Source organism: Ovis aries, chromosome X, assembly GCF_016772045.2.
Source record: "Ovis aries strain OAR_USU_Benz2616 breed Rambouillet chromosome X, ARS-UI_Ramb_v3.0, whole genome shotgun sequence".
In the NCBI taxonomy this organism is placed as follows: domain Eukaryota; kingdom Metazoa; phylum Chordata; class Mammalia; order Artiodactyla; family Bovidae; genus Ovis; species Ovis aries.
Window position 1 is genome coordinate 123,051,996 of NC_056080.1, and position 21,889 is coordinate 123,073,884.

At 41.6% G+C, this 21,889-nt stretch overlaps 1 protein-coding gene across 1 annotated transcript in view; it reads left to right on the forward strand.

Annotated features, from left to right (window-relative positions):
- The window catches only part of TRPC5 (transient receptor potential cation channel subfamily C member 5), a 343,345-nt gene that overhangs the window by 166,536 nt on the left and 154,920 nt on the right, over positions 1 to 21,889 (forward strand). The gene's annotated exons all lie outside the window — the stretch shown is intronic.

Genomic DNA, 21,889 nt, shown 5'->3' on the forward strand with positions numbered 1-21,889 from the left:
CTTCCTTCCTTTAGCTATCTGCTTCAATGCTACCTTATCAGGCAGGTCTTCCTTGATCACTCTGTATAAAAATAGTTCCTCCACATTGCTCCCTACCTCTTGCTGACTGTCAAGATTCTTCATAGCACTGAGCACTTCCTGACATATATGTTTGTTGTCTGTGTCACCTCTTCAGAGGACTTTGCCTATTTTATTCATTTTTGAATCCTCACAACAGCTTTTGGAACACAGCAGGTACCCTGTAATTTTTTAATTGAGATATGATTGATTTATAATAGTGATTTAGTTTCAGGTACACAAAACAGTGATTTGCTGTTTGTATACATTGTGAAATGATCACCACAGCTAGTCTAGTTAACATCCATCATCACACATAATTATATGCAATTGTTTTTCTATCTTGTGATGAAAATTTTAAGATCTACTCTAACAACTTTCAAATATTCAACACAATATTATCTTTGCGACCCTATGGACTGTAGCCTGAATCCACCAGTCTCCTCTGTCCATGGGATTCTCCCAAAAAGAATTCTGGAGTGGGTTGCTATGCTGGCCTCTGGGGGAATCTTCCTGATCCAAGGATCAAACCTGCATCTTCTGTGTCTTCTGCATTGGCAGGTGGTTCTTTACCACTAGTGCTACCTGGGAAGCCCCAATTTATCCATCACCACACATAATTACATACAATTGTTTTTCTTTCTTGCGATGAAAATTTTAAGACTACTCTCTTAACAACTTTCAAATATTCAACACAATATTATTAACTATTATATAATATTCATGTTGTACATTCCATCCCCAGGACTTATTTATTTTATACCTGGAAGTTTGTACCCTTTGACCGTCTTCACTTTTTCCCCTTATTCCCTTACTCCCACCTCTGGCATCCACCAATCCAGTCTCTGTATTAGGAAGTTGAGCTTTATTTGTTTGTTTGTTTGTTTTTTCAAATTCCACATGAAAGTGACATCACACAGTATTTACTTTTTCTGTCTGACTTATTTCACTTAGCATAATGTCCTCAAGGTCTAGCCATGCTGTCACATGAATCAGTGATAGTCATAGAATGTCAAACCTGAAAAGATTGTCTACTCCATTTCCTCCCAATTTATAGATGGGGACAGTGAGGCTCACAAAGGGAAGTGATTTGTCCAGGCTCAATGGATTGACTTTTACAGCAGAGCCAAATTCTGACTTTCAATTGTCACTTCTACTATTAATACATTAAAATTTAGTTCTTCTGTCTTGAAAGCCACACAGAGTGAATTCTGTGACAACCCATAGTCACCCATTCTGAATTGCTTTCCTTGCATCTAACCTAAATCTTGCATGTTATAGACTAAATAATTACCTCTACTTCAGCTCTTAGTAGAGAGGAAAGACAGTCTAAAGATTTACGAACCTTCTTTCAATCAAATATTTTCTACTTTAAGGAGCTGATATTTGCTCTAAACAAAAACCCAGGCCAAGGTTTCTGATCCAAGGTGCCCCAAAAGACTTCCATCACCCCCATGAAACAAGTCTCTCTTTTTAGATGACAGGGATCTAGAGATTCAAGGTAGGAAGGTCACATGAGTGCCTAAGTAACAATATCTTTGACTCCAGGTTAGTGCGCCATAGACAGGAGAGCATTAAAATGTCTTCTATAAATGAAACACGTGTGTCTAAAAACCAAACCTATTTAGTTTGTAAATAACACCCTCTGACTATTATTATGTGGTCATAATTCACAGCTTTTACTAGCCAAATAGCCTTCCCCTGGACTTCTTAGGAGGTACACAGTGGTGAGCGCTGACTTGTCTTTGGTGTCATTATTTTTCTGCCTTCCCTATTGGAAACCTAATTTATTTCCTCCAGTGTTAAAGTCGCCATCATTTTATATAATAAGAGAATGCTGATTTCTAAATTAGCTGGTTCCCACTGGTAAACCAGTAATTCCAACAAAGTGGGCTTGCATATTCTGCTGTCAATGCTAAGCTTTTCTGGGTAATAGCTTGTCAGATTAGAACAAGAAGTGTTTTCTGGATCCTGGAACTTACTTGTTTCCATAGGTCTTGTTTGGGAGGAGATACTTGAATGAGCTAAGCTGTCTTTAACTGGAGATCATTATTTGGTCATTTCCACTACTTTGTATTTAAACTACCTAGGAGGAAGTGAATAAATTCAACTAAACAGTTCAGGTGGTAGCCTTGTTCTTCCAAGGCATTTCTATGCCCCTTGGTCCTCAGAATCAGAGATCTGGTAACCAGACAGAAAACTGTGGTGTAATGAGAACACTGAGCTAGCCCTCTCAATCCTGAGCTGCTTCTTTAAAACCAGATTGAAATATGTCTTGAAAGACCCTTGAGCCTACCAACATAAGCTGGCTAGATGAGTGAGGAGCCACCTTCTTTTTTTTTTTGCCACCTTCTAACTAGAGGGAATGAACTGTAAGATAGTAAAGCATTTTTTTAAACAGACCAAGTGGCTTTATTGTGCTCCCCAAGTGATGCTAGTGGTAAAGAACCTTCCTGCCAGTGTAGGAGACACAGGAGACATGAGTTCTATCCCTGGGTCAGGAAGATCCCCCAGAGGAGGAAATGGCAACCCACTCCAATATTCTTGCCTGGAGAATCCCATGGACAGAGGAGCCTGGCGGGCTACAGTCCATAGTGTCACAAAGAGTCAGACATGACTGAAATGACTTAGCAGGCATCAAGTGACTTTATTAGGAAAAAAAAAACCAGTATCACAAAGGATTTAAGAGTTAAAATTGGCACCCTTCTTCTTGCCCAAAGTGGGTACAACATTCATGAAGTGACAGTTGTCCTACATCTGCCACTTAACTCAGCCATCAGTGTCTCCTCCTCCTCTCACTACCCCTCCTTTTCATACTTTCTGGCCACTTTGAGAGTCTGTATTCCCAGCAAATAGGAATATACAGTACAATGGGCTTTACCTCCAAGCATGTGGCCAGCTACTTCCAGAGTGGTCAAGGTCTCCGCCCCACACTGGCCAAGAGTCAGCTCCATAGGCATGCCTGCCGGGAGCACTGCTTGATTTTCCAGAGTGTTGCCCTCCAGTGAGCCTCCACAAGCTTTGATCTGAGTAACTGTCTCCTGGCCAGTTCACTCTAGAGCATGTAGCTCCTGGACGTGGGCAGAGAACTGTATGTTGGTTCCTGAAACCACTGCAGCCACCACTACTGCTGCACAAAGATGGAGTTATAAATAGGAAGGAGTACATCTTTACAGCTTGCTGTGAGCCACGCCACTACCTAGGAAAGCATTCTTAATAAAGAATTCCATACTAGAGAGAGCAGCTCAAAGGTGGTGAGGAACATTCGATGGGAAAGAAGGAAATGTGGCCACCCAGTTTCAAAACCACATCTCAGCAGTGGAGAGAAATAGAATGGCCTATTACCACATGGCATGTCTGACCAGAGGTAGAGTGCTCATTGGGCAGGAATGTTGCAAAGGAGGCTAAACATCTATTATAAGGCTGGACTATCATCTCAAGGGCTCTTCCAATCCTGCAATTTTGCAATGTGTATATCAGGTGTAGGGCATGATATGATGAGAAAAGTCTGAGAGCAGAGTTCTCATGTTGACTTCATCCTTCAACTGTTATGTAGTGTGTTATAGTGTTAATTGCTCAGTCATATCTGTCTCTGTGACACTGTGGACTGTAGCCTGCCAGGCTCCTCTGTCCGTGGAATTCTCCAGCCAGAATACTGGAGTGGTTTGCCATTCCCTTCTCCAGGGGATCTTCCTGACCCAGGGATCAAACCCAGGTCTCCTGCATTGCAGGCAGATTCTTTGCCATCTGAGCCACCAGGGAAGCCCCAGCTGTTATGTAGCCTTAGGCAAATTACTCAACTTCTTCATAGTTTAACCTCTTATCATTGAAAAGCAAAAGGATAATGCTAAATAATCTCACAGGGATGCTCTAAAGAAACGAAAAGTATTTTAAAATTATTTAAAAACTACATTACAAAACCACATTAAATAGGTATGGTGTCTGCCCTAAATGGTTTAGTAGAGAGTCAAGAATACAAAGCCCCAGTATATATAAAAACCACAGAGGAGTTCACTAATAACTCCACAGGGATTGATGCCATTGATGCATTTCTAGAAAAAAAAAAAACCCTCTGGACTTCTGATGGATATCTGTTTGGCTGTGGTCCACTTAATCACAGAATCCTCAAGATTAAATGCAACACAGTGGCAATCAAGTCATTCTTTTGTCACTGCAACCAATCCATGGCATAGTAACCTCTAGGCTCCAAAAGAGTTAAACATCCTTATGTTAATTTGATGGAACAGAAAGATGGCAAGGTCTGAAAGAAGTCCCAGCACAATTCTGTGCAAGTGCCAGTTGCCCCAAATTCTCAAATATATGTCTGGAGCCTCCAGGGAGTCTCAAGTTTACGAACAAATGGTGTTATGAGACCACAGGTAAAGGAGAGTTTGCTGGAAGCTAAGCCTTCTCCTTGCATACCTGATCACCTTTGCTGCTCTTTTCTGACAATAGACAAACAATCCTCTAGGTCTCCTCCAAGAGCTGGGTCCTGTTTCCTCCCAGCTGGAAATTGGGGGTAGAATCAGCAAACATCTGTGAACCTCGAACACTACCACTCTTGCAACTTTTCATCACTCCAAGATTCTCATTCCCTGTTGACTGAATATGAAAGAGAAAATTTAGCAGTAGCAAATTTAGTTTGGAACACTGTCCTTTCTAAGGCCTCCTTTCCATTAGCCCTGGCCTGCATTCCTGAATAAGTGCTACAGAGTAAAAGACTTCATTGAAGCATTAAGGTAATCTGGTTATGTGTGTCTTTCAAAGAGAGGGAAATGTTTGGCAAGTGACTGAAAGGTCATCCTGCCGTGGAAAATATCTTTGACTTTCCAAGTTTCAGATTTGGGGCATGTTTGCTTCAGGAAAATAAGGACAAGACAGCTGATGTTTTCCTAATTCAGCAGTGAGCAGCATACAGCTCACTCTTCTTGAGGGAAGATAACAGCCCACACTCAGCCTGTGCACATACTTGGGAGAAAGAGAGGCAAGAGGCAGTAGCAGTAGGATTAGAAACGCAAAGTAGGGACTTTCCTGGTAATCCAGTGGTTAAGACTCCCATTTCCAGTGCGGGGGTTGCAGGTTCAGTCCCTGGTCAGAGAATTAATATTCTACATGCCAAGTGGCTAAAATACCAAAACCTATAACAAACAATATTATAACGAATTCAATAAAGACTTTAAAAATCATCCACATCAAAAAACAAAATCTTTCAGAAAAGGAACCCAAAGTAGCTCTCCCTTCTCCCATTTCCAGCTGGAGGCAACCAGGCTCCTGCTCCTTCTTTTTAACACTTGGTATGTTGTGATAAGAACAAAAGGCATTCCACTTGAGAAGACAAAATTGACAATGCAGCCGACAGTTCAAAGCAAAACAATTCAAAGAAATGTCTGAAAGAGGGAGAAATTATGGTGGGGGGGGTGGGATTTTTCTTAAGGTTTTTCCTCTCAAAATGTAAAAGAGGGAAAATATACGAGTAAACACACTACGTTGTATGGGCATTAGTCTTTGCTCATCAAAGACTGTATTTTTTAATATAAATTTATTTATTTTAATTGGAGATTAATTACTTTACAATATTATATTGGTTTTGCCATACATCAACATGAATCCACCACGGGTATACACGTGTTCCCCATCCTGAACGCCCCCTCCCTCCTCCCTCCCCGTACCATCCCTCTAGGTAGTCCCAGTGCACCAGCCCCAAGCATCCAGTATCATGCATTGAACCTGAACTGGTGATTTGTTTCATATATGATATTATACATGTTTAAATGCCATTCTCCCAAATCATCCCACCCTCTCCCTCCCCCAAAGACCCACAGAGTCCAAAATACTGTTCTATACATCTGTGTCTCTTTTGCTGTCTCGCATACAGGGTTATCGTTACCATCCTTTGAAATTCGATATATATGCGTTAGTATACTGTATTGGTGTTTTTCTTTCTGGCTTACTTCACTCTGTATAATAGGCTCCAGTTTCATCCACCTCATTAGAACTGATTCAAATGTATTCTTTTAAAAGGCTGAGTAATACTCCATTGTGTATATGTACCACAGCTTTCTTATCCATTCATCTGCTGAAGGACATCTAGGTTGCTTCCATGTCCTGGCTATTATAAACAGTGCTGCAGTGAACATTGGGGTACATGTGTCTCTTTCAATTCTGGTTTCCTCAGTGTGTATGCTCAGCAGTGGGATTGCTGGGTCATAAGGCAGTTCTATTTCCAGTTTTTGAAGGAATCTCCACACTGTTCTCCATAGTGGCTGTACTAGTTTGCATTCCCACCAACAGTGTAAGAGGGTTCCCTTTTCTCCACACCCTCTCCAACATTTATTGCTTGTAGACATTTGGATAGCAGCCATTCTTACTGGCATGAAATGGTACCTCATTGTGGTTTTGATTTTCATTTCTCTGATAATGAGTGATGTTGAGCATCCTTTCATGTGTTTGTTAGCCATCTGTATGTCTTCTTTGGAGAAGTGTCTATTTAGTTCTTTGGCCCATTTTTTGATTGGGTCGTTTATTTTTATGGAATTGAGCTGCAGGAGTTGCTTGTATATTTTTGAGATTAGTTCTTTGTCAGTTGCTTCCTTTGCTATTATTTTCTCCCATTCTGAAGGCTGTCACGTCACCTTGCTTATGGTTTCCTTTGTTGTGCAGAAGCTTTTAATTTTAATTAGGTCTCATTTGTTTAGTTTTGCTTTTATTTCCAATATTCTGGGAGGTGGGTCATAGAAGATCCTGCTGTGATTTATGTCAGAGAGTGTTTTACCTATGTTCTCCTCTAGAAGTTTTATAGTTTCTCGTCTTATGTTTAGCTCTTTAATCCATTTTGAATTTATTTTTGTGTATGGTGTTAGAAAGTGTTCTAATTTCATTATTTTACAAGTGGTTGACCAGTTTTCCCAGCACCACTTGTTAAAGAGATTGTCTTTAATCCATTGTATATTCTTGCCTCCTTTGTCAACGATAAGGTGTCCATAGGTGTGTGGATGTATCTCTGGAATTTCTATTTTGTTCCACTGATCTATATTTCTGTCTTTGTGCCAGTCCCATACTGTCTTGATGACTGTGGCTTTGTAGTAGCGCCTGAAGTCAGGCAAGTAGATTCCTCCAGTTCCATTCTTCTTTCTCAAGATTGCTTTTGCTATTAGAGGTTTATTGTATTTCCATACAAATTGTGAAATTATTTGTTCTACCTCTGTGAAAAATACCATTGGTAGCTTGATAAGGATTTCATTGAATCTATAGCTTCCTTTGGGTAGTATACTCATTTTCACTCTATTGATTCTTGGGATCCATGAACATGGTATATTTCTCCATATATTAGTGTCCTCTTTGATTTCATTCACCAGTGTTTTATAGTTTTCTATTTATAGGTCTTTAGTTTCTTTAGGTAGATATATTCCTAAGTATTTTGTTCTTTTCGCTGCAATGGTGAATGGAATTGTTTCCTTGATTTCTCTTTCTATAAAAGACACTTACTCCTTGGAAGAAAAGTTATGACCAACCTAGATAGTATATTCAAAAGCAGAGACATTACTGTGCCAACTAAGGTCCATCTAGTCAAGGCTATGGTTTTGCCAGTGGTCATGTATGGATGTGAGAGTTGGACTGTGAAGAAGGCTGAGTGCTGAAGAATTGATGCTTTTGAAGTGTGGTGTTGGAGAAGACTCTTGAGAGTCCCTTGGACTGCAAGGAGATCCAACCAGTCCATTCTGAAGAAGATCAACCCTGGGATTTCTTTGGAAGGAATGATGCTAAAGCTGAAGCTCCAGTACTTTGGCCACCTCATGAGAAGAGTTGACTCATTGGAAAAGACTTTGATGCTGGGAGGGATTGGGGGCAGGAGGAGAAGGGGACAACAGAGGATGAGATGGCTGGATGGCATCACTGACTTGATGGACGCGAGTCTGGGTGAACTCCGGGAGTTGGTGATGGACAGGGAGGTCTGGGGGGCTGCGATTCATGGGGTTGCAAAGAGTCGGACATGACTGAGTGACTGAACTGAACTGAAAGGTACAAAATTGATAACAAATACCAAAAAGCAAATATTAAAAATCTAGAGTGATTTTGGAATTTAAAAAATACAATATTAAAGAAAAGAAGAAAAAAAAAGAAAGAAGAAAAACAAAGTCACAAAAATCATTAAAAAAAAAAATATATATATATATATATGATGTTTGCTTTAAAAAAATAGGGTCTTTTTTTGCAAAGTAATAGTAGGTTATAAAAGTGAAAATTAAAGGAGTAGTAGAGGACTTAAAAATTAAAAAAAAAAGAATGATCGTAAAAATAGTAAAAATATATCTAGGACTTTCTCTGGTGTTGTTGGTGGACACTCTTTTTATGCTCACTTGTTCAGTCATGCTGTGGGGAGGGAGGGACGCTGCAAACAAATAACACTAGCCTGTGCTCGCAGTGTCTCAGCCACACTGGGCCTGCCCCATTCACAGTGTGTGTGCCCTCCCTGCCCACACTACTCAGGCTCTAGGTTGCTCTGCAGGGAACCTTCCAAGGCCGGCCCTGGGCTGCATGCACCTCCCAGGTCTAAGCCACTCAGGTTCAGGCACTCGGGTAGTCCTCAGAGGTGCAGACTCGGTTGGGCCTGCATTTTGTGCCCTTCTCAGGTCCGAGCAGCTCAGGTGATGAGGTGTTTAGCAAGTGCAGTCGCTGTGACTTATTGCCTTCCCAGTCTCTGCTGCTCGGTTTTCTGTGTGTACAACCGGCACACCTTCTCAGGCAGATGTTGACCGTCCAGAACCCCAAGAAGTCTTAGTTAGCAAAGAAGCCTACTTGCAGTTTGGTAGATAATGTCTCTCTGGGGCTGCGATTGCCCCCTTCAGGCTTTGGCTGCCTGTCACCAGAGGGGGATGGCCTGCAGCTGGCTACTTCTGTTCAGTCCTTTGTTCTGTGCGGGGTCCTGGCAGTGTCTTAGGGCTTTTTGCGTGGTAGCTATCCCACAGTCTGGTTTGCTAGCCGAAGTTAGTTCCCTCAGATTGCCCTTGGGGCATTCAGGCCTGATCCTTACTCTAAGCAATGCAGCCCGTGCCTCTCTGCCCAGCCCCCACTTGCTAGTGGCAGGTGCAGGCGTCTGCGCTGCTTCTCCGCTGGGGAAGATACCATTGAGCTCATATCTGTGGGTTTTAATTATTTATTTATTTTTCCTCCCTGTTATGTTGCCCTCTGTGCTTCCAAGGCTCGCCACAGACTCGGCAGTGAGAGTGTTTCCTGGTGTTTGGAAACTTCTCTCTTTTTAAGACTCCCTTCCCAGGACGGAGCTCTGTCCCTACCTCTTTTGTCTCTCTTTTTGTCTTTTATTTTTTTTCCTACCTCCTTTCGAAGACAATGGGCTCCTTTTCTGGATGCCTGATGTCCTCTGCCAGCGTTCAGAAGTTGTTTTGTGGAATTTACTCAGCGTTTAAATGTTCTTTTGAACTTGTTGTGGAGAAAGTGGTCTCCCCATCCTAGTCTTCCGCCATCTTCCTCCTTTCTCCCAAAGACTGTATTTGCAATTGATGATGTTCACATGCTAGATACAGGTTCAATCACCAAATGATCTAAGCTACTTTTCCTGTCAATTGAAAGTTATGTATTTTTTAAAAATATGCCCCATTTATTATAATGACCCAGGAACTTATTCTTGGCCATTAAATACTGAAAAACTAACTGCTCATTATGAAGTGTGCTATCAAGGTGCCTGTTTTTCTGCTAAAGAAGAAAGACTTCCTAGTGAGATGTCTGTGCTAGTTGATCTTAAGCTTCTTGGCACTGTCTGGTCTCAAAAGTTTCTTTTTCTCAAAGGCTTCCCAACTCTAGTCAAGCCCTTTTGCAGAGCAAGAGGCTCCTTGTTGCATGGGTGTCTCTTAGAGAAGCCACTCAGAAATTCCAAGTAGAGAGTTCAAGAAGAAAGAACTTAAATACAAAGTCCCCCCAAGGTGCCTCTAGCAGTGTCAACCAATAAAACATGTTTCCTGCCATGATTGGTTATGGTAGATGTCTCATATTTGCCCAAAACGTCCATGACACATAGAGTTTGCATTCTGATGATAACCAAGGGAACTGCGTTACTTCCATAAGGTGCATGTGCCTTGACTCCTTTTTAGTGGGACTGAAAATAGCACCATACCATGGAAAGGTTATCTCCATGATGACTTGCCCAGTTTCCTGCCAACTGTAGCCATTCAGTACAGCCACCCCCAGATGAAGATCCTTCATTCCCATGGGGTGACTCTTCTAGTACTGGCTCTGGGACTAATCCTGTTCCTAGTCACAGGGACTCTCAGAACTGGAGGCCAGCAGCTCAGCACTTCAGTATCCAGTCAGCCAAGCTGTTGGTCCCCTCTGAGTCTTGCATTTTGGTAGTTATGCCTAAACCCCTGCCTCGTTGCCATGTATCCAAGCCTCTGTTTTACATTCTAGTGTAATGATTCTAAATTTTGCACCCCAGGGGAATCATTTGGCAATGTCTAGAGATGTTTTTGGCTGTCACACTTCTGGAGGGGGTGCTAACTGTATTAAGCAGGTAGAGATCAGAAATAATGTTAAACATCCTACAGTGAACAGGATAGTCCCCCACAACAACAACAACAACAAAAATCATCTGGGCCAAAATATCAAGAGTGCCAAGGTTGAGATACCCTAGACTAATTCCAGTATCTGAGCCCCTGTCTTATATCCTGCCCAGCATCCCTATTCAGTTTGCTAGACCTCTACCAACCACCTGCTTCCTAGACCTCTCTACATCCACCTTCTCCAGATACTATGTTCTACCCACATATTAAGAAACTTCTCTCTTATCCACTAGCACCATGTCTGAGCTGATTCTGATGCCAAAAAGCCATAATTCCACTTGACCACTTGAGTTCATACCACATGCTTGTTAATAAACCCAAGATCTTGATCCAAAGTGCTTGGATAAAAGTCCTGGCTCCTCCATTTGGTAGTGGCATAACCTTAGACAAGTTACTTTACCTTTCTGAGCCTCAGTTTTCTTATCTATAAAATACAAATAGTGGAATTTCCTACTCCATACATGAGATTCTTGTTGTTATCCAGTCACTGGACTCTTTGCAACCCCATGGACTGCAGCATGCCAGGCCTCCCTGTCCCTCACCATCTCCCAAAGTTTGCCCAAGTTCATGTTCATTGCATTGGTGGTGCCATCCAGTCATCTGATCCTCTGTTGCCCACTTCTCCTTCTGCCCTCAACCTTTTCCAGCATCAGGGACTTTTCTAATCAGTCATCTGTGTGCATCAGATGATCAACTTGATGTTTCTCCTACCTATGTTGAACAACTTGATGACCATATTGGAACTTCAGCTTCAGTGCCAATCATTCCAGTGAATATTCAGGGTCGATCTCCCTTAAGATTGACTGGTTTGATCTCCTTGCTATCCAAGGGACTTTGAGGAGTCTTTTCCAGCACCACAGTTCAGAGGCATCAATTCTTTAGCATTCTGCCTTCTTTACAGTCCAGCTCTCACAACCATACTTGACCACTAGGAAGACCACAGCATTGACTATATGGGCCTTTGTTGGTAATGTCTCTGCTTTTCAATGCACTGTCTAGGTTTATCATCACTTTCCTGTCAAGAAGCAATCATCTTCTGATTTCATAGCTGCAGTCACCATCTGCAGCGAATTTGGAGCCCACAAGAGGAAATCTGTCACTACTTCCACTTTTTCCTCTTCTATTTGCCATGCAATAATGGGGCCAGATGCCATGATCTTAGTTTTTTTTTTTAATATTTATTCTTAAGGCAGTTGTTTCACTCTCCTCCTTCACCCTCATCAAGAGGCTCTTTAGTTCCTCTTTACTTTCTGCCATTAGAGTGGTATCATCCATACATCTGATGTTGTTGATGTTTCTCCTGCATATCTCAATTCACTTCAGTTCAGTTCAATTGCTCAGTCATGTCCGACTCTTTGCGACCCCATGGACTGCAGCATACCAGGATTCCTTGTTCATCACCAACTCCTGGAGCCTACTCAAACTCATGTCCATCGAGTAGGTGATGCCATCCAACTATCTCATCCTCTGTCGTCCCTTCTCCTCCTCCCTTCAATCTTTCCAAGTATCAGGGTCTTTTCAAATGAGTTGGTTCTTCACATCAGGTGGCCAAAGTATTGGAGTTTCAGCTTCAGCATCAGTCCTTCCAATGAATATTCAGGACTGATCTCCTTTAGGACTGACTGGTTTGATCTCCTTGAAGTCCAAGGACTCTTCTCCAACACCACAGTTCAAAAGCATCAATTCTTTGGTGCTCAGCTTTCTTTACAGTCCACTTCTCACATCCATACATGACTAAAGGAGAAACCATAGCTTTGACTGCACATAACTTTGTTGGCAAAGTAATGTCTCTGCTTTTTAATATGCTGTCTAGGTTTGTCACAGCTTTTCTTCCAAGGAGCAAGCATCTTTTAACTTCATGGCTACAGTCACCATCTGCAGTGATCTTGGAGTCCCCCCAAAATAGTCTCTCACTGTTTCCATTGTTTCTCCATCTATTTACCATGAAGTGACAAGACTGGATGCCATGATCTTAGTTTTTTGAATGTTGAATTTTAATCCAACTTTTTCTCTCGCCTTTTTCACTTTCATCAAGATGCTCTTCAGTTCCCCTTCACTTTCTACCATAAGGGTGGTGTCATCTGCATATCTGAGGTTATTGATATTTCTCCCAGCCATCTTGATTCGAGCTTGTAATTCATCCAGCACAGCATTTCACATGATGTACTCTGTATGTAAGTTAAATAAGCAGGGTGATAATGTATGGGCAGATGTACTCCTTTCCCAATTTGGAACCAGTCTGTTGTTCCATGCCCAGTTCAAAATGTTGCTTCTTGACCTGCATAAAGATTTCTCAGGAGGCAGGTCAGCTGGTCTGGTATTCCCATCTCTTTCAGAATTTTCCAGTTTGTTGTGATCTACACAGTCAAAGTCTTTGGCATAATCAATAAAGCAGAAGTAGATGTTTTTCTGGAATTCTCTTGATTTTTCTATGATCCAACAGATGTTGGCAATTTGATCTCTGGTTCCTTGGCCTTTTCTAAATCCAGCTTGAACATCTTGGTTCATGTACTGTTGAAGCCTCACTTGGAGAATTTTGAGCATTACTTTGCTAGCATATGAAATGAGGCCAATTGTGCAGTAGTTTAAACATTCTTTGGCATTGCTCTTCTTTGGGGTTCGAATGAAAACTGACTTTTTCCAGTCCTGTGGCCACTGCTAAGTTTTCCAGATTTGCTGGCATATTGAGTACAGTACTTTTTAGGATTTGAAATAGCTCAGCTGGAATCCCATCATCTCCATTAGCTTTGTTCATAGTGATACTTCCTAAGGCCCACTTGACTTTGCATTCCAGGATGTCTGGCTCTTGGTGAGTGATCACATCATCATGATTATCTGGGTCATGAAGATCTTTTTTGTATAGTTCTGAGTATTCTTGCCACTGCTTCTTAATCTCTTCAGCTTCTGTTGGGTCCATAACATTTATGTCCTTTTTTGTGCCCATCTTTGCATGAAATGTTCCCTTGGTATCTCTAATTTTCTTGAAGTGATCTCTAGTCTTTCTCATTCTGTTCTTTTCCACTATTTCTTTGCATTGATCACTGGGGAAGGCTTTCTTATCTTTCCTTGATATTCTTTGGAACACTGCATTCAAATGGGTATATCTTTCCTTTTCTCCTTAACCTTTAGCTTCTCTTTTTTTCTGAGCTATTTGTAAGGCCTCTTCAGACAACCATTTTGCCTTTTTGAATTTCTTTTTCTTGGGTTGTTGTCTTCATCACTGCCCCCTGTACAATGTCACAAACCTCCATCCATAGTTTTTGAGGCATAGTATCAGATCTAATCCCTTGAATCTGTCACTTCTACTGTATAATTGTAAGGGATTTGATTTAGGCCATACCTGAATGGTCTAGTGGTTTTCCCTACTTTCTTTCCCTACTTTCTTCAATTCAAGTCTGAATTTGGCAATAAGGAGTTCATGATTTGAGCCACAGTCTGCTCTGGGTCTTGTTTTTGCTGACTGTATAGAGCTTCTCCATCTTTGGCTGCAAGGAATATAATCAATTTGATTTCGGTGTTGACCATCTGTGATGTCCATGTGTAGAGTCTTCTCTTATGTTGTTGGAAGAGGGTGTTTGCTATGACCAGTGCATTCTCTTGGCAAAACTCTGTTAGCCTTTTGTCCTGCTTCGTTATGTACTCCAAGGCCAAATTTGCCTGTTACTCCAGGTGTTTCTTGACTTCCTACTTTTGCATTCCAGTCCCCTATGATAAAAAAGACATCTTTTTTGGTGTTAGTTCTAGAAGGGCTTGTAGGTTTTCATAGAACCATTCAACTTTAGCTTCTTCAGCATTAGTGGCTGGGGCATAGACTTGGATTACTGTGATATTGATTGATTTGCCTTGGAAATGAACAGAGATCATTCTGTCATTTTTGAGATTGCACTCAAATACTGCATTTTGGACTCCTTTGTTGACTATGAGGGATACTCCATTTCTTCTAAGGGATTCTTGCCCACGGTAATAGATATATTGGTCATCTGAGTTAAATTCACCCATTCCAGTCCATTTTAGTTCACTGATTCCTAAAATGTTGAATTTCACTCTTGCCATCTCCTGTTTGACCACTTCTAATTTACCTTGATTCGTGGACCTAACATTCCAGGTTTCTACGCAATATTGTACTTTACAGCATTGGACTTTATTTCCATTGCCAGTCACATCCACAAATGGGCATTGTTTTCTCTTTGCTCCTTCTCTTCATTCTTTCTGGAGTTATTTCTCCACTCTTCTCCAGTAGCATATTGGGCACCTGCTAACCTGAGGAGTTCATCTTTCAGTGTCCTATCTTTTCACCTTTTCATACTGTTCATGGGGTTCTCAAGGCAAGAATACTGAAGTGGTTTGCCATTCCCTTCTCCAGTGGACCATGTTTTGTCAGAAGTCTCCACCATGAGCCAACCGTTGTGGGTGGCCCTACATGGCATGGCTCATGGTTTCACTGAGTTAGACAAGGCTGTGGTCCATGTGGTCAGTTTTATTAGTTTTCTGATTGTGGTTTTCATTCTGTCCACTCTGTGATGGATAAGGATAAGAGGCTTATGGAAGCTTCCTGATAGGAAAGACTGACTTTGGGGGAACCTGGTCTTGTTCTGATGGGCAGGGCCATGCTCAGTAAATCTTTAATCCAATTTTTTGTTGATGAGTGGGGGCTGTGTTCCCTTCCTGTTGTTTGACCTGAGACCAAACTATGGTGGAAGTAATGAAGATAATGGCGACCTCCTTCAAAAGGTCCCATGCATGCACTGTTGCACTTAGTGCCCCCGACCCTGAAGCAGGCCACAGCCGACCCATGCCTCCTCCAGAGACTCCTAGACACTCACAGGCAAGTCTGGGTCAGTCTCTTGTGGGATCACTGCTCCTTTCTCCTGGGTCTTGGTGTGCGCAAGATTTTGCTTGTGCCCTCCAAGAGTCTGTTTCCCCAGTCCTGTGTAAGTTCTGTAATCAACTCCTACTGGCCTCCAAAGTCAAATTCTCTGGGGGTTCTCAGTCCCTTTTCCAGATCCCCAGGTTGGGAGATCTGTTGTGGCTCCTAGAACTTTCTTAACAGTGCGAGAATTTATTTGGTATAATTGTTCTGCAGTTTGTGGGTTGTCTGCTTGGCGGCTCTATGGTGGGATTGATGGTGACCTCTTCCAAGAGCCCTTATGCCACACCTAAGTCTGCAGCACCCAGAGCCCCTGCCCCTTTGGTAGGCCACTGCTGACTCATACCTCTGCAGGAAACACTCAAACACTCAAAGGTAGGTCTGGCTCAGTGTTTGTGGGGTCTCTGGGTCCTGGTGCGCACAAGGTTTTGTTTGATTCCTCCAAGCATCTCTGGTGAGTATGGGGTTTGATTCTAATTGCAATTTCGCCCTTCCTACTGTCTTGCTGGGGCTTCTCCTTTGCCCTTGGATGTGGATTATCTTTTTTTGGTGAGATCCAACATTCTCTTGTCAGAGGCAAGTTGTAATTTTGGAGTTCTCGCAGGAGAAGAGGAGCACACATCCTTCTACTCTGCCATCTTGAGACATATCTTGATTCCGGCTTGTAACTCATCCAGCCCAGCATTTCTCATGTACTCAGCATATAGGTTAAGCAAACAGGGTGACAGCAGACACCCTGTTGTACTCCTTTCTCCATCTTGAACCAATGAATTATTCCATACAGGGTTCTAACTCTTGCCAAAACCAAATTGATTACATTCTTTGTAGCCAAAGATGGAGAAGCTGTATACGGTCAGCAAAAACAATATCTGCAACTGCTTGTGGCTCAGATCATCAGCTTCTCATAGCAAAAATCAGGCTTAAAGTAAAGAAAACTAAGAAAAACACTAGGCCAGACAGGTATGACAAATCAAATCCTGTATGAATTTGCAACAGAGGTAACAAATAGATTCAAGGGACTAAATCTAGATAACAGTGTGCTTGAAGAACTATGGACAGAGGTCTGTAATACTGTACAGGAGGCAGTAAATAAAACCACCCCAAAGAAAAAGAAAAGCGAGAAGTCAAAGTGGTTATCTGAGGAGGCAGAAGAACGAAGAAAATTGAAAAGCAAGGGAGAGAGGGAAAAATACATCCAATTAAATGCAGAGTTTCAGAGAATATCTGGAAGAGACAAGAAGGCCTTCTTCAATGAACACTGTTTAATAATAGAAGAAAACAACAAAGGGGGGAAGACTAGAGATCTTTGGGAAAATTGGAAACATCAAGGGAGAATTCTGCCCGAAGATGGGTACAATGAAGTATAAAAATGGTAGAAACCTAGCAGATGCTTAAGATATTAAGAAGAGATGGAAAGAAAACAAGAGACAATACATGTCAAATGCTTAGCAAAGTTCCTAGCATGTTTTAAAGTATTTGGCAAATGTTAACTATTGCCCACTGCTAAAGGATCTCTAGAGACTTCAGTGGGGCTCTCTTGTACAGTGATTATCAACCTCTTAGAGCAGCACTATCCAACAGGACTTTCTGCCATGATGGAAATGTTTTATATCTATACCATCCAATAAGGTAGCCATCATATGGCTAGGGAGTCATTGAAATGTAGACAGACAGAGTGACTAAGGGAATGCATGTAAGAATTAAAGATTTTAAAATTTAAAAAATAAATAAATAAATAAATAAATAAATATCATTTAACTTTAATCATAAAATTAATTTTAAAAATAAAGTAAATGTTTAAAACAAATAGCCAAGTGGGGACTTCCCTGGTGATCCAGTGGCTAAGATTCTATGCTTCCAATGCAGGGGCCTGGGTTTGATCCCTGGTCAAGGAACTAGATCCCACATGCCACAGTTAAGAGTTCACATGCAGCAATGAAAAGATCTTGCATGCTGCAACCAAGACTCAGCACAGCCAAATGAATAAATGAATAGTTTTAATAAATAAATACAAATGAAATAATCAAATGTGGTTATTAGTTCTCATAATACAGAATTCTAGACTTGCTCAAAATTAATACTTCACCAAAAATTCAATATCAATACGTTCTCCTGGGGAAAGGAAGGGCATTCCTACTCCTTCCCTTCCTGAGGTTGAGAATCATTGTCCTAGTGGGTCAGTGTACTGATGGGATTGTTTCACAATCTTCAGGTAGAAGACAAGCCTAAGACAGGCACAACTAACTCTAGCTACTTCTGTCTCTCCTTGCTCCAGTCTACCCACTGCCAAACAAGCCTCATATCCCCAGGGGACATTTGGCAATGTCTGGAGATATTTTTGGTTGTGAAAACTGTGGAAAGGGAGAGCTGATAGGTGCTGCTAAAAATGCTACAGTGCACAGGTTAGCACCCCACAATAAAGAATTATCTGGCCCCAAAAGTTGAGAAACTCTGCCTTGGAGGGATTCTTAAACAATCTTCGACAAGGAAGCATCTGTCCTGCTCTTTGTTGTTCAGTCACTCAGTCATGTCTGGCTCTTTGTGACTCCATGGACTACAGCATGCCAGGCTTCCCTGTCCTTCACTATCTCCCAGAGTTTGCTCAAACTCATGTTCATTGAGTTGGTGATGCCATCCAACCACCTCCTCATGTTCATTGAGTTGGTGATGCCATCCAACCACCTCATCCTCTGCCACCCCCTTACAAGCCTCCAAATGCAGAGGGTCTCTAACCATCCTGAAGAATTCAGTACAATGTTTACACTACCCCCAGTTTACTCCATTTAAATCACCTGGAAGGAAACAGTTCCTTTCCAAATTGGGAATCGAATTTTTTAAGACAACAACTTTTCAATCTGGAAAAAAATGCAAAGAAGATAAATCTCTAAGATGATGCAGGCTCCATAGAAGGAGAACTAGCTCTAGTTCACCAATTACTAGGATATCTGAAAGAAGAGTCTTTGAAACTGCCCAAGTTTTAGGATGAATGATAGGTTATGATTTCCACAGAGTGTAATAAAGTAGCTGACCACATTACCCCAAAAGGTAGTACAGTGTAAAAACTAAAGGCATTCTCAAAAGGAATTAAATTTAGTTGTATATACAGCTTCCAAAACCATAAGGACTATTTAGAAGAGCCAGAAATATTAGGACCATGCTTTTTTGAAATTGATAGCATAGAAGGAACTTATGTTCTCCCCCAACCACACTTCCTGAGCCTCAGAGACAGAAATATGGGTTATGAGGCCCATAGACCTGAGCCAGTCACTGGGCTAGACCTTATATTTTATATTTCAGGGCTCCTAAAATTTCTCTGTGCTGCAATTTAGGTACATTTTCTCACATGTTGTCTTCGGGAGGAAAGCTGAAAATCCAATCTGGTCATTCCAGAAAGCCAAACTGGAAAATTCAGATCATAAACCAATTTTCCTTCTCCTAACTGTGAGCTTGGGAAAACTTTAAAGATCCTACATAATAATCCCCTACTTTTCACTGCCCTTTGTCTGACTACTCACCAAGTGCCGCTATGTAGCAGCAATCAGCAGGACCAGACATGCAAAACTCAGCCCTGCAGATAGATGACTGAAGGCAGGAGGAGAAAGGGTCGACAGAGGATGAGATGGTTGGATGGCATCACCAACTCAATAGACATGAGTTTGAGCAAGTTCCAGGAGTTGGTGATGGACAGGGAGGCCTGGTGTGCTGCAGTCCATGGGGTCACAAAGAGTCGGACACGACTGAGTGACTGGACTGAACTGAACTGATAGATGATTTACCACTATCTGGAGATTTGGAAAATGGAAGATAGTTGATGACATTATACTGTTTCCTTTGCTGAAAAGATCAAGGATACTCATGTAAAGAAAAATTAACTTCCTCCCTCCTCAGGGACTATGCTCACAGTTTAAATAGCTGTTGAGTAGTAGTAGTCTACTGCTGGAGGCTGGTGCCAGCCACTTGGCTTGCTGAGGGTATGGATAACTGAGAGAAGCAGGAAGGTGGGGCTCAATAACTGCTTTATGAATATGACACAATCTCCTCCCTCAAGCCTCATCCTGCAGTCATATAACCCTTCAGTCTGATACTTGCATATGAGCTGAGAAACTTTAAAACAAAACAACATTTGGCATGTGTATGGAGCATGAAATGAAAATCATGATCGGCAAAGGGAATACTTGACATTGTTTAATTCTGCTTCTAGATTTCTGGTCTGGTTTTCTTTATACCTTTGTAAAAGGTCTCTCACCTACTACTAGCTGACTTTAGGTCATTTTCTTTATTCAGGCTTATCTCACTCAGCTTTTGAGAATAATGGTGAGAATTACCCTTTTCTAACTTTCCTTTAATACTCTGAGAACCAACTGAGCTTAATTTTTATCACTCAAGTTCTTCTAGACCTAAACCGAGACTCATGGTAATACCTATCAATTTTCAATTTATGGCAATGAACATAGTTTTCAATTGAAAAATATGAACTTTCAATGGACTATGGCTATGAACTACTTAAAACAGAGGTTCTCACCTCCTCTTTTTAAATGAAATATCCTCTTTTTGTTCCTTCTGATTTTGTGTTGCTGGAAAATGTGCTCCTAGCAAGATTGTTACCCACTAGAAAAAAAGTATACAATAATAAGACTTCATTTTTATTGAATTCCACAATAGATTTGATGTCAGTCTGATCACCCTAGCCCTCACATGGTCCTGTGCCCTGGTTGGATCGCCAAGGTTTCTACATGTGAGTTCTTAGCCCTTTCCATAAATCTTTATTGAACTCCCCCTAGTCATGTGATGAACAATGACATGGAAAACTGCAAACCAGCTTGGCAGCATCCTCTTTCCAGTAAAGCCATCTATAAGAGAAATTTAATTTAAAAATTACACAATGACCTATTTTAAAAAAAAAAAAGAATCAAGAACAATAGCTTTCTTAAAATGTTTTATATTTCAAGTTCCACCAGGGGGCTACCTGCAAAGCTAACTACACTCAAACTGGCACATTGGGGCTCCATCCCTCTGTGTAGCCCTACAGACACAAGGGCCAGAAGTTTAATTCTGACATTTTTCTACCTCCATAATAACCCATATCCTCATGTGAGGATTCACTTTGCTGTAGAGCAGAAACTAACACAACATTGTAAAGCAACTAAACCCCAATTAAAAAAAATAATATTCCATATCCTCTGGTTTATTTGATTTTCAAACCATTACATCATTTTCACAATTTCTTACCTATCTTAACTGTATAAATGCTGAAGCTGAAGCTCCAATATTTTGGCCACCTGATGCAAAGAGCCAACTTATTGGAAAAGATCCTGATGCTGGGAAGGGTTGAGGGCAGGAGGAGAAGAGGGTGACAGAGGACAAGATGGTTAGATAACATCACCGACTCAATGGACATTAGTTTGAACAAACTGCAGGAGATAGTGAAGGACAGGGAACTCGGCGTGCTGTAGTTCATGGGGTCAAAAGAGTAGGGCACAACTTAGCGACTGAACAACAACAAACCTTGAGCAGTACTCGATGATGTTTACCTGGGTTTAAGGTAGAACACTGGGCTTCCCAGGTGGTGCTAGTGGTAAGAACCTGCCTGCCAATGCAGGAAACATACGAGACTCGAGTCCAATCCCTGGGTCAGGAAGATCCCCCGGAGGAGGGCATGGAAACTCACAATATTCTTGCCTGGAGAATCCCATGGACAGAGGGGCCTGGTGGGCTACAGTCCACAGGGTCACAAAGAGTTGGACACAACTGAAGTGAACTAGCACATACACAAGGTAGAACATTAGTTGACAAGTTTAATTAATATCCAATGAAACCTGCAATTTTATGTGTCTGAATATGCAATGTTGGGATTATAGGTTTGTTTATTAATGTAATAAATTGTTGGTGTTTTGCTGGTTGGAGGTCAAGTAGTATAATAGTTAACAATATAGGCTTTGGAGCCAAACTGCCTGTGTTCAAGTTCTGGTCACCCTTCTTCCTAGATATGTGACCTTGGACAAGGTACTTAGCTTCTCCAAGGCTGAGTTTCCTCAGGTGTAAAATGAAGATAATTATTACTCTTATAGCATAGAGCCATGCGTGCATGTTGTTACTCAGTCCAGTCCGACTCTGTGCAACCCTATGGATTGCAATCAACCAGGCTCTTCTATACATAGGATTTTCCAGGCAAGAATACTGGAGACGGTTGCCATGCCCTACTCAATGGAATCTTCCTGACCTAGGAATGGAACCTACCTCATGTCTCCTGCATTGGCAGGCGGGTTCTTTACCACTAGTGCCACCTGGGAACCCCACAGCATAGAGCCATGGTGAGGACTAAATGAGATACTCCAGCATGGTGTCTATCATATGGAAAGTGCTGAGACCAATAGCCATTAGAATTTATCTA